We start from the raw sequence: 11,120 nt of genomic DNA on the forward strand, positions 1-11,120 counted from the left end.
CTGTGTAGAGAATATTATTGCATTTTTACTGAGTTTTAATGTTCTGTCAAAATCTGGATTAAGGCTGTTTTCCACTCACGTGTTTTTCATACGCACGTTAGTTTTCTGCTTATTTTAGTATGCATTAGTTGACCTAGATTTACAACAATAATCGTTATAAAGGAAGCGAGAATAATTTAAATTGGCAGATTGAAGCTTATTATAATCATAACCATGTACGCACGGACTCGAGTTTACTTGATAGTCGATAGCGTCGACAGCAAATGACATTGAAACGTTTGTATGGATATTTCGAAGTCCTGACAGTATAATTAATATCCCGTAGGTTATTTCAAGCAAATATTTGACTAGCGACGTCGAACAAGGCCAGTTAACCGCGTCGTGGATCGTAAACTGACCTCAATACAGAAAGTGGGGCAAAATAGCCAAAATACAAAACATTTTGTTCTAGGCCTCTCAGTTCCCGCCTCGCCGCGTATAAGGAACGTTAAGAGGCCTAGGGACTACGCTGCGGTAACTCTAGTTGCTGAGTTGACTGGGTCCGAATCCATGAAATGGTAGATTTGAATTTTTCTCGCCAGAAGTACGGCTGGAATATTAAGTCTTTTAAACTCCAATATATATTTCAAACGATTTTAAATATTTTGTAAGGACTTTTCCCGGAGAATAAAGAAAGACTTATCATTAATGCCATCACAATGCTCATTGCTCACGAAGGTATTGTATATCTTTGCCATATAAATTTAGTGTTCACCCCTAAAATATACATATTCTGACTGCTATTACCTTCACAGGTATTCAATATATACATAAAATAGTTAAAATGTTTCGTCTATTTGCAGGAGACCAAAACAAAATATCAGATAAAGATCTCGAAGCACTGTTTCACGCTTTGAGACATTAGGTTGGATCCAAAGCAGGTTTCACAACGCTCACTAGGTGAGAAACGTTTATCTTTAACCACAACACACGCTGTTTACTCAACCAGCTCACTTTCTCTAGACCGTGTTTCTGTTTTGTTTTTACAGCTTCTAAGAGAAGGTTGGTGTGAAAACTGTGAAAGCTTTGAAGAGGAATAATGAAGCCGTGACTCACGCCGCTGTCGCCATACTGTGTGCTCTGATGCAGGTAAAGAGAGGGTTTTCCTTTAAGCGGCCAAAATGGTCAGACCGGTCATATTTAAATTTAAAATAGAGTATTTCGTTAAGAATATAGTTGCGAAATTTCCGAGCTAGACAGATGCAAGTAACGATATACTTGAACGCAGAGTTCTTGAAACACTCTAAAATACCAGTAATCTGTCTGTACCGAGATCAACAATAGGACCGGTCTGGCCGTTTTTTCCGTATAAAGGAAAGCGCCAACACTTTAACGATGAATTTCCTGGTAATATGTTGCCAAATCTGTCACTGTCATTAGTGTTACCCCTTTAACTTGCAATCCACATAAACTCAGCCAACTTTGAAATCTGAATGTTAACAGGATCCAATTTTATCGAAACCAATTCTGTTTTTTTATATAGCCAACGCACGATAACTATGACATTCGACAAGAACAGATAAACAAAAGCTCTTTGTTATCCTCTGAAAAATTTCTAAGCAGTTTGTTGGAAATTCTCACGATAAATGTTGTAAGATGTGCGGTGTTGGTTGCCTATAATCTATGCTGAACCCTTGCATTTTATTTTTCCATCCCTCTTGTATGTATATAGCTTTGTTTTGGAAGAGAAATTCCCTTGCAAAACCCAGCAAGTGATTCGTAGCAACTGCCTTTCTAATTTGAACTACCTTTCTAACTAAACACAAAAAATAGATTAACCATGAAAACTTTTCTTCTATATTCGTTCTACTGGGGTTTTAGTTATAAGTGGATTGCTTGATTTTCTGACGTTTGCTCTGTGTCCTCCTTACAGGTTTGTTCTAGTTGCTTTGCAATATATTAAAATAATACGGGGGTGAAGTTGGACATTCATGTTAAACTAATAGTAAGGTGTGATTGCTTCCAATATTTTGAATCAACTCATGTAGTCTGTTACAATAAATCGACTATTGCATATTCCTCTTAGTGAGACAACAGATGATGAACAGTTTGGGAAATTACTGGAGAAAGTTGCAGGTATGCTACAAAGAAATTTGAGGAGCTTTTCATTCAACTTGTCTTCTTGGTAGTTTATGGCTCTTTCACTGAGGTTGAGAGTTGATTAAATAGCCTTTCTCTCTTTACCTTTTTGGTGAAGTTTACCACGTCCACTAGCTTGTCCCATGCATAGGAGCAACTCATGAAGTCTGTTATTTGTTTGTCTAGAAATGGGTCATTGCATTTATCGATTGTTCCAGGTAGGTTTACGACAAAACTAAATAATAGTACCAATTTTACCATTTCTTCGCTTATGTATGTTTTACTATTGCCCCGCTAATGGTTCTTACCAATCGTGGTTTTGAATTCGTTCCTCAACAATTTCAGCATCCGTCGACAACAATTGTGAAAGGTGCTGGCATGGTTCTGAAGGCGATAATATAGGTACGTTTTATTCATTCATTCATCCATTGAGAATTTTCTGCTTTTGACGAACGTCATTTATAACGCTCTGCATTTTTTTAGCCGTGATGAATGTACATATTAGTTCAGTTGATATTTAAGAGGTTTTAAAGGGTCTTAATTTTGAGAGGTATTATACACACTTCAAATCTAGCCAGGAACAGATGACGGAAAAATGAGTGATCTATAGATCCTCCGGCAGGAATCAAACCTACGCTTTTGCGATGCCGGTGCAATGCTCTTGTCACTGAGGACGTACAGTTGACTAATTTTTCCATCAACTGTTCCCTGCTTGAATTTGAAGTGCGTATAATACCACTCGAAATTAAGACCCTTTAAAACCTCAAGAATATTCCTGCATCGTGTGAAGTGCCTAAAATCATCTGTTAATATTTAGTTAGAACTTCACTTTAGGAAGCTGATGAAGAAACCGCAGCAAAAATACAAGTTCTGGCGCTTGCCGAGGGCGCTCTACCAAAACGCTTACGCATGGCCTTGTTTACGCAAAGCACTGATAGACGTTCGCTATTGAACAGGTGCGAATTAGTGTGATAAATTAACAAATTGTTGCAGAGGTATAGCCTCTATTCCATCCGCAGGACCTGAGTTGTATTTTAGCAACATTCTCAGATTCATCTTAAAACTTGTGATTTTATAATCCTCTATATACTAGCCATCTGTAAATAGTTCAATTGAGACTAACAAGCATACTCCATAAGTAATTTATAATCATTATTGTTGGCATAGCATCATCCAACAGCAATGGCATTACTTGCGAGAATAATGTTCGTATTAAAGTAGTTATAGTTTTTAATGTCTAAAATATACAAGAAAGTTTAAATGCGAGATTTCCTGTTCATAATTTTTGGTTCATAAACAATAATGTAATAAATTTGAATACGATTTTCACAGCCTGCTGGTTTGCTCTATTACCTTGAAAGCCCTGACGAAGTAAGAAATCTTTGAAAACTTTTTGCGAGGGCCATTATTTACATAAACCCATTGAGGTGATTCTGACTAACCAATCGCATTCATGACTAAGTTGTATCAACTGCTTTGGTAACTAAACTCCATCATTCATCCTTAAACGGTGCCAACTGCCCCACTGAGGAAATAATTAAATGGTAATTCATTCAGAAGTGTAAAACCTTTTTGTAAAGAAACAATTTTGTTGGAAAGTTTTTATCTTTCCTTCAGCCACCAGAGACTGAAGAAGATCGTTTATCAATTCGTGACAATGTAAAGCTTGCAGAAGTACGTTTTAAATCAACAATCGTGTTCCAAAATTTCATAATGCATGCTTGCATGTACGTATAAGCCTGTTATTTCACGCGTTATACTTGTGTCTTAGAGCTCTGGAAAAACGAGGGGAACGTTGAGGAATCAACTTGAAGGATATCTCTCGCATTGGAGGACAAAAATAGGATTCAAATCCAGGAAAAATGTGAGAATTTAAATCCAGTTTTTTTATTAAAAGTAAGTGTTCATATTAAGAAATGGGAAAATGTTCTAGTCGTTTGAAAGATGAAAAAGCAATGATATTTAAGCGGATCTTTTTTACAGATTCAGTCAAGATCTGACAGCGTACAACCTGATTTGGAATTACAAGGTGAGTCTCGAAGTTAAGGTTAGTTTCCGTTGAAAATATAGGAAATGGAAATGTAATGGAGGATTTCCTGTCGCTATGAGTATAACAAGACAAATTCAATAGTCCTGACCTCTTTCTCTAAACTGTTCTCGTAAAAGAGTATGAAACAATTTCTTATGTTTTCAATGTAACAGACGCGAGAGGAACTTCTGGGGCACTCGAATCTGATTTGCACGCATTTGCAATGGAAAAAGATCTGAGTGGAAACTACGTTGTCTTTTGGAATCACCTTTAGTTTGAAGTCCTGTATGAATGTTTAGCTGATGAACTGAAATAGGTTAGTGATAAGCCTAACTGCTCTAGCTTTTTAACAGTTCTTCATAAAGCGTCCCCCCCTTATTCCTCGATAGGAATCAAACTCAGTAACGTATCTCTGCTATCAGGTGACTATTATTTGAGAGTCTTGTTGGAACAAAACGACGAGGAGACGCCGATAACAAATGTGTGAGTCCACGACATTTATCTATCAGGGTTTGCAAATATTCAAACTACTTTCCATGTGCTTTTCTGTCTGGCTTCCCCCTATTCTCTATATTGCTGCACAGTTCACGCAATGTTATTTGTCCTGCAGAATGTAGTAGAGAAGTATAGAATCATGGATGAAACCATTCAAGATTCGATCGACTTTTCTATTTTGTTTTCAGGCTCGAGTTGTCTAACGATCTGTATCACTGATTCCTATTGACAACTAAACCAACTATGAAAGCAATGTGCCTTCAGGTGAGGATGTCGTTTAGCGCGAATGTAGCCATGTGTAGCCTTCGAAGAATGAATTAAACAAATTGGAATATTTCATTCACAGGCGATGACTAAAGTTTATGGAAAATATCACGAAGAGATTGGAGCTTTTAATGACACCAAGCTAAGGATCATCTGTTATTGATCCAGTGTTACTGCAGGAGCCTGAACTAAACTAACTTTATTCATACTGTTTCGTATTTTTAGCATTTACATGAAAATGGCATCACTAACAGGGATTGGAAGGTAAGCACGCCCTAATTTATTTATCACTACTGTCTTTATATCCTAAACTTTAACGACCATAATTTAACTTTTTCTTCTTTAGCCAGAAAATGTTTTATTGTGTTCCTCGTATGACGAAACGCTTATAAAGGTTTGTGTCGGTTGTGTATTGAACTTGTGTTTAAATTGCCCTTTAAATTGTCTTTGAAGAAACCATTCGATGTGACCATTGCCAGCAAATCCTGGAAGTCACTATAATCTCAATTCCGAGTTTTGTCCGTGATTTCGTTTTACGAAAGCAGAGCGCATTCTGCAAACGTTTTAGGTTCAGTTATTTCTCATTGTTACAGTTTCTCAATGATAACAATTAATTTTTTAGATCAGAATTCCTATATGGAAACAATCTGTGGTACACCAAGTTACCTCGCTACCAAAATGTTAATCCCGTAGCCTGAAGAACGATCCTACAAGAAATCGTGTGTTATATGTTTGGTATGCCATATACTTCAGTTTACTCAAATTCACGTAGTGAACACGATTTGTAATGAAGCTGGAGGTAGCTTAACCTCATTTCAAAATTGGAGTACGTCAATGAAAAGTTAACGTCTTTTAGACTTTCCGGATCTTCTTTATTTTCAAAGCAGGCAAATAACCCATTGGAGAAACAAGTCAAAGAAGGGTCGTATAAATTTCCGAACAACCTCTGGAAGAATGTTAGCAGTGAAGCTAAGGATCTTATAACAAAACTGCTTACTGTTGGTCACAGAAAATGCATCACGGTTTCAGAAGCTCTGGAACATCCTTGGATGAAGGTGATGATGAAATTACTAACCGCCTTATAACACCCCGCATCTAAGATTTTTCAAAATCGGCTGACCTTTTTCGTCTGAAGTCCCAGCTTTTTCGAATTGTTAGAATTAGTTTGGTTGAAGTTTAGAACTGATACAGCTATCCAGCATAAATAAAGTCAGTTTAGTTCAGGTTTCCTCCTGTAGTAACACTGCATCAATACGGGATGACCCCTACTGGACCTCCATGAAGGACAATAGAACTATACGGTATAAATAAAATTAGTTCAGTTAGGAGAGAAAGCTTTTAAAAGTGTTAGATTGATCCACGATTTAACAAGTTTTTTTTGTCTTTTGTAGGATAAAGAAATGATAGAAAAAGCAGAAAAAATGATAAAACCGACCGTGGATGGAAGATCAATGTCTCCGCACTTATAAAAGGTATGTTGAAAACTACGATACTTGTCCCGTTCTTCCGTCCAATGACCCTTTTTTTCAACTCGCAATTGCAATGAAACATTACATGTTTGCAAGTTACATCGAAATTTAACCAGCTTTCTGAAACAATCTCAACGCGCTGTTACACTACGCAACTTTCCTTGCAAATTGCAAAACCATTCTACTCCTGAGGCATCTAAAGTTGTCAAATACGAACATCTATTACGATCTGCTAACGTTTCCTTAGTATTTCGAACACTCTTTACAAATTAAAATCCTTCGGAATTATAATTGCATTGCAAGTTGTAAGGAAAATTGCATATTGTAAGTAGCGCCTTCAGTAAAGTTGAAAACTCACCGTGCAATGAAACATTGCATGTCGGCAAGTTAAAAGGCAGAAAATAACTGTCACCGTACATGGTGAAGACTGGCCGACGGTCACGTTCAGCAGACGAGGCTCTGCGAGCAAATAAAATACTCAGTGGCGTAGCCAGCACGACAATTTAGCAGCATGACTGAAAATGCTTCATGTAAGATCACATCACTAGTTATTCCGATAAATAAAAGAACAGGGGCCGGTTGTTCGAAAGGTGGATAAGTCGCTATCCAACGGATAACTCACTATCCAACGGATAAGTTTTATCCAGCGTGTGATTTGGGTTGCACGAAGCTTGTATAACTTTATCCAGAGGATAAAAATCGCTATCTACCGGATAAATTTATCCAAGGTCCGGAGGTGGTTTAAATCCACTATCCAGTGGATAAATTCAAAGATACAAGGTAACACTGTAAACATTTATATAAAATAGGACAAAAATGCAATATTCCTCTTACTGTGTTTCAACAAACTAATACACATCATGATTGTATTCACTATATATTAAAAATGTTTTCGAAGTGCAATTTGTCGCAGCAGCGTTTCACGTTGCCTACACATTCCGTTCGACCGGCGATTTTTTGGACATCCTCGCATTTATAACAGGTGGTAAATTTACTATACGCTTCTAATCAGTTTATAAACGCGAATATGCAAAGAAAGATTCAACCTATTCCAAGGAAACTTGCTAATATCTAAGTAATTTCATTCACGAACATTAAAATAGTGTTTCTAAATTTGCTATTGGACCGAAAGGCAAAGCGTTGCAAGGTCAAGGAATAAAATTGCAATGTGTTTAATTAATAAAATCACTATGATGTGAAGTGCAAAGTTCGAGCAAATCACTTGTTCAAGCCTTTTCCATTCAGTAACTATACTCGAGAATTCGTAATGATTATGAATTCAATGTTGTAAATGCTTAGCAACAGCTGACGTTGTGGTACGAAATTTCAGAATAATACTGTTTTCTTCTGGTAAATTTTAACTTATCTATTGGGTAGCTATCCACTTCACTATCCACGCTTCCTGCAACGCGTTTTTATCCAATGGATAACTATCCAGATTTATCCGTTGGATAGGACTTATCCGTTGGATAAGTTATCCATCTTTCGAACAACCGGCCCCAGTTCCATACCTATACTTTTGTACGTGTGAAACTTTTCGCTTGATTTTCTTTTAATTGTGAGAATCCGACCGTGCAGCAAACATTGAAATAAAGCGATAACACTAAACTTGATTGTGATAGCCCTGAGTATATACCGCTATAATAGCTTTGTTCCTCATAATGATATGCTGGATTCCTCGTCCAGGTATAACTTCTAAAACACGCCTTATTTTTACTTGTATTCCAATGCACCTAAGTTAGTAAAAAACCTGACAAACCCGCTGGTAGGGTGTAAAGAATTTATTTCTAAATCAAAAACTCGCTCTTACATAAGCCACTTATTGAAAAATTTTCGCTATATATTTCAGTCAGATGGATCTCTCAGTCATTTCTCATTCCTTAGTGAACAAATAGTATTTCAGTGAATTGCTAGAACATACCTGAAAAACAGCTATAAACTTCAATTCTCAAAGATATGTTGCGTACCATGTCTTTGGATGAATGCGGATGTAAAGCGCGGTTACAGTTGGTGATAGGACATTTTCCACCAGCGAGTCTCTAATGAAATGAATAATTTGTTAAACAATTAATCTTAATCACACATTAAAAGTTATATATGACCGCATGGAAATGATGTGATGCATATAACGTGACAGGGTAATCTGTAGAAGCCTTGCTTATTAATCCAGCTAACCCTGACTAGTCCATTTATTTTGTAATGATCGAATTTTTGCCCGTCGGAACTACAGGACACAGAATAGGTCTTCACCCACTAATTATAATCACGACGACTTTGAGTGAAATCGCTCCGACAAACATCTTTCTTGCCGAATGCATTTGGTCCTGGTTATTTTTCCGTGCAGACCAGGAAGCTGCCTCATTTAAGCGACCATGTCCTGTCGACTTATCCGCATTCCCAACACTTGTTGCTATTATCTGGGATGTTATGTGTCTTCAGTACGTGGGCCAATAATTAGTATCAATTATCTTCTGGCACCAAAACACCATCGAACAATCATCAACAAAAATGAAATGATAATGCATATAATTTTGCCATACACGGCTCCTCCAGAATTGAAACCAGTCGAGGTACAGCGTTATTTCCATTGATTTTGTGAAATCTTTACTTGGGGGTTAACATCGAATTTTATCACATTCCCATATAGGGGAATTACTGAATAAAAAAATAATGTCCAACAGTCCTAATATGACATAATAATAAACTGAACATATACCATGTAGCCTGCAATATTTACCTTGCTTGGTATGTCAGTCCATCAAATCCATGTATGGCACAGCGATGGATGGAGGTGTAGTCAGTGATAAGAGAAAGGTAATAATTGTTAGCAACTCCTGGGTTGCCATACTTTATTTGATCTAAAATTGAAACACAAGGAACAAGTAAATTATTATATTATTGTCCAGGGTTGTGAGGCTATCAGCATTGTGATATCCCAGGTTCATGCGTACCGCTACCATGGGACAACATTCCTTAGCGAACAAATAGTATTTCAGTGAATTGCCAGAACATACCTGAAGAACCGCCATAAACTTCAATTCTCAAAGATATTTTGCCGTACCAATTCGACTCTATATGCCATAGAATCTACAATTGAGATTACAAGAACATAACTATCACACAATTGAAACTATAATTGTATATGAATCACAAGGGCCTATACAGTATAGTAACAGCATGTATTTTTGACTTCTATAACACAAGAATATACAGAACAAAATGCAGGTTGTTTTCTTTCATATTCACATAATACCCCCAACCCCTGACAGTTACATATATATTGGTAAATGCAATTACATAATAGGAAAGGGAGAAAAAAAATCTATTTTTTATAACACCAGTGAAATATTGTGTACGCATAATACTTAGCGCTATGACCCATGCTGTCATGCTTCCATCACCAGATATCATGAAATCATCTTGGTTTTTTAATGTTGAAATTAATCCGTTTAATTTAAAAAGCACAAAAATACCACCAAAATATAGCTCGAAAATTTCTAATCAAGAAATTAATCAATATTGCTGTTAACCTGACACTGCAGTGCAGCTCTAAAAATCATATCAAATTACACAGGATTACAAAATGGAAATATAACTCGCCTTTGGAATTTCGTTATTTTCTTCGTTATTTTTTATCCTGTCGTCTTTTAACCGTTACATATAAACTGTAAAGGCATTAGTTATCTTTTCTGATAGGATTTAAGTCAGGATGGGCAGAAAAACTCGAAAAATATAGATTTTTTTATTTGTTATTGTGTATAGCGAGGCGTTGCTCAGCCGCATGCACAAGTGGTTGTCGCGTGAGGTTAGAGGTGTCAAAAACGTAATGTTGCCTACCCCGTGGGGGTAAAATAAGCCCAGAAATCGATTTCTGGGTAAAATTGTCCCTAGAGGTCATAATTGTCAAATTTTCGCTAATATGGTGATAATTATATGCACATTTTCGGGTTTCCGTTTGTAAACACATTTGTTGGAAATATCACTACAAATCGCCAAAGCAACTGTATTTCGAGTAAAATATATGAAAATATTGATCCCAATGTAAGCTACAAATATTTGGAGGTTTTTAGGCGAGATTTTTGGAAGGCTTTGCGTATTTTTGCTTCTCTAACATTCAATTTAAAAAGTACAAGTTCTGCAATAAATATCTTGGCTTATAGGAAAGCTTTTGAAATGAACTAAAGTTATACAAATAGGTAAATGTTTTTTCTTTAAGATAATACAATTTCTAGTTGAATTGATAAAACACTTCCAGATAAAACCGAAATTATCTGTGTGCGCCGTTTACGACCGGACAGCAATGAGTTTAGTGGTCTCATATTTATTAAAATGGGTGAAGTATTCGCAGAGTAATCACAAGTTTAAATGAGCTTACCACTTTGAAATATCCTCTGATCGGACGTCTAACTGAGAGGATCCCTTAAACATCGAGAATACTTCATTAACAAGTGCCGCATTCTGTCCTGTTTGAGAAGGTACAAGAACTTCATCTTGGGTATTGGTTACTCTTTGCTCCGTTGGAAGTTCCATTCTGTTGTATGAGGACAACACTTGTAGTTGGTGTGATGAAAGGATGCAGATTGTCCGTTGGATGTTGTGCTTTTGTATTTGAGACGGACCACATTAGATATCAGCGCGAAATTGACACATTCATGGGATTCGAACCCATGAACTCCTAAAAAGGAGTATCCGCAAAATGTGTTCTTTGTGTGGCCAGGAAAAAGAGAGAGCTACAGGGCTTCTCC

General features: G+C 36.7%; 3 long non-coding RNA genes across 4 annotated transcripts; all 3 read left to right on the forward strand.

Annotated features, from left to right (window-relative positions):
- The first annotated feature begins 3,752 nt into the window (after positions 1-3,752).
- Positions 3,753-4,117, forward strand: LOC114542950. Its single transcript, XR_003689814.1, has 3 exons — positions 3,753-3,792; positions 3,890-3,982; positions 4,102-4,117. It is a non-coding gene; the product is annotated as an uncharacterized LOC114542950 (long non-coding RNA).
- Positions 4,118-4,590: 473 nt separating this feature from the next.
- LOC114542948 lies at positions 4,591-5,029 on the forward strand. The gene is made up of 3 exons (XR_003689813.1): positions 4,591-4,630; positions 4,831-4,906; positions 4,989-5,029. It is a non-coding gene; the product is annotated as an uncharacterized LOC114542948 (long non-coding RNA).
- A 229-nt stretch (positions 5,030-5,258) lies between these two features.
- Positions 5,259-6,378, forward strand: LOC114542954. 2 transcript variants are annotated; one of them, XR_003689817.1, is made up of 4 exons: positions 5,259-5,300; positions 5,529-5,705; positions 5,791-5,961; positions 6,298-6,378. It is a non-coding gene; the product is annotated as an uncharacterized LOC114542954 (long non-coding RNA). The 2 variants fall into 2 exon arrangements; XR_003689818.1 differs by having other exon boundaries at positions 5,529-5,641.
- Positions 6,379-11,120: the final 4,742 nt, after the last annotated feature.

This window comes from Dendronephthya gigantea, unplaced genomic scaffold (genome assembly GCF_004324835.1).
Source record: "Dendronephthya gigantea isolate DGI-Jeju-01 unplaced genomic scaffold, DenGig_1.0 000414F, whole genome shotgun sequence".
NCBI classification, from domain to species: Eukaryota; Metazoa; Cnidaria; class Anthozoa; order Malacalcyonacea; family Nephtheidae; genus Dendronephthya; species Dendronephthya gigantea.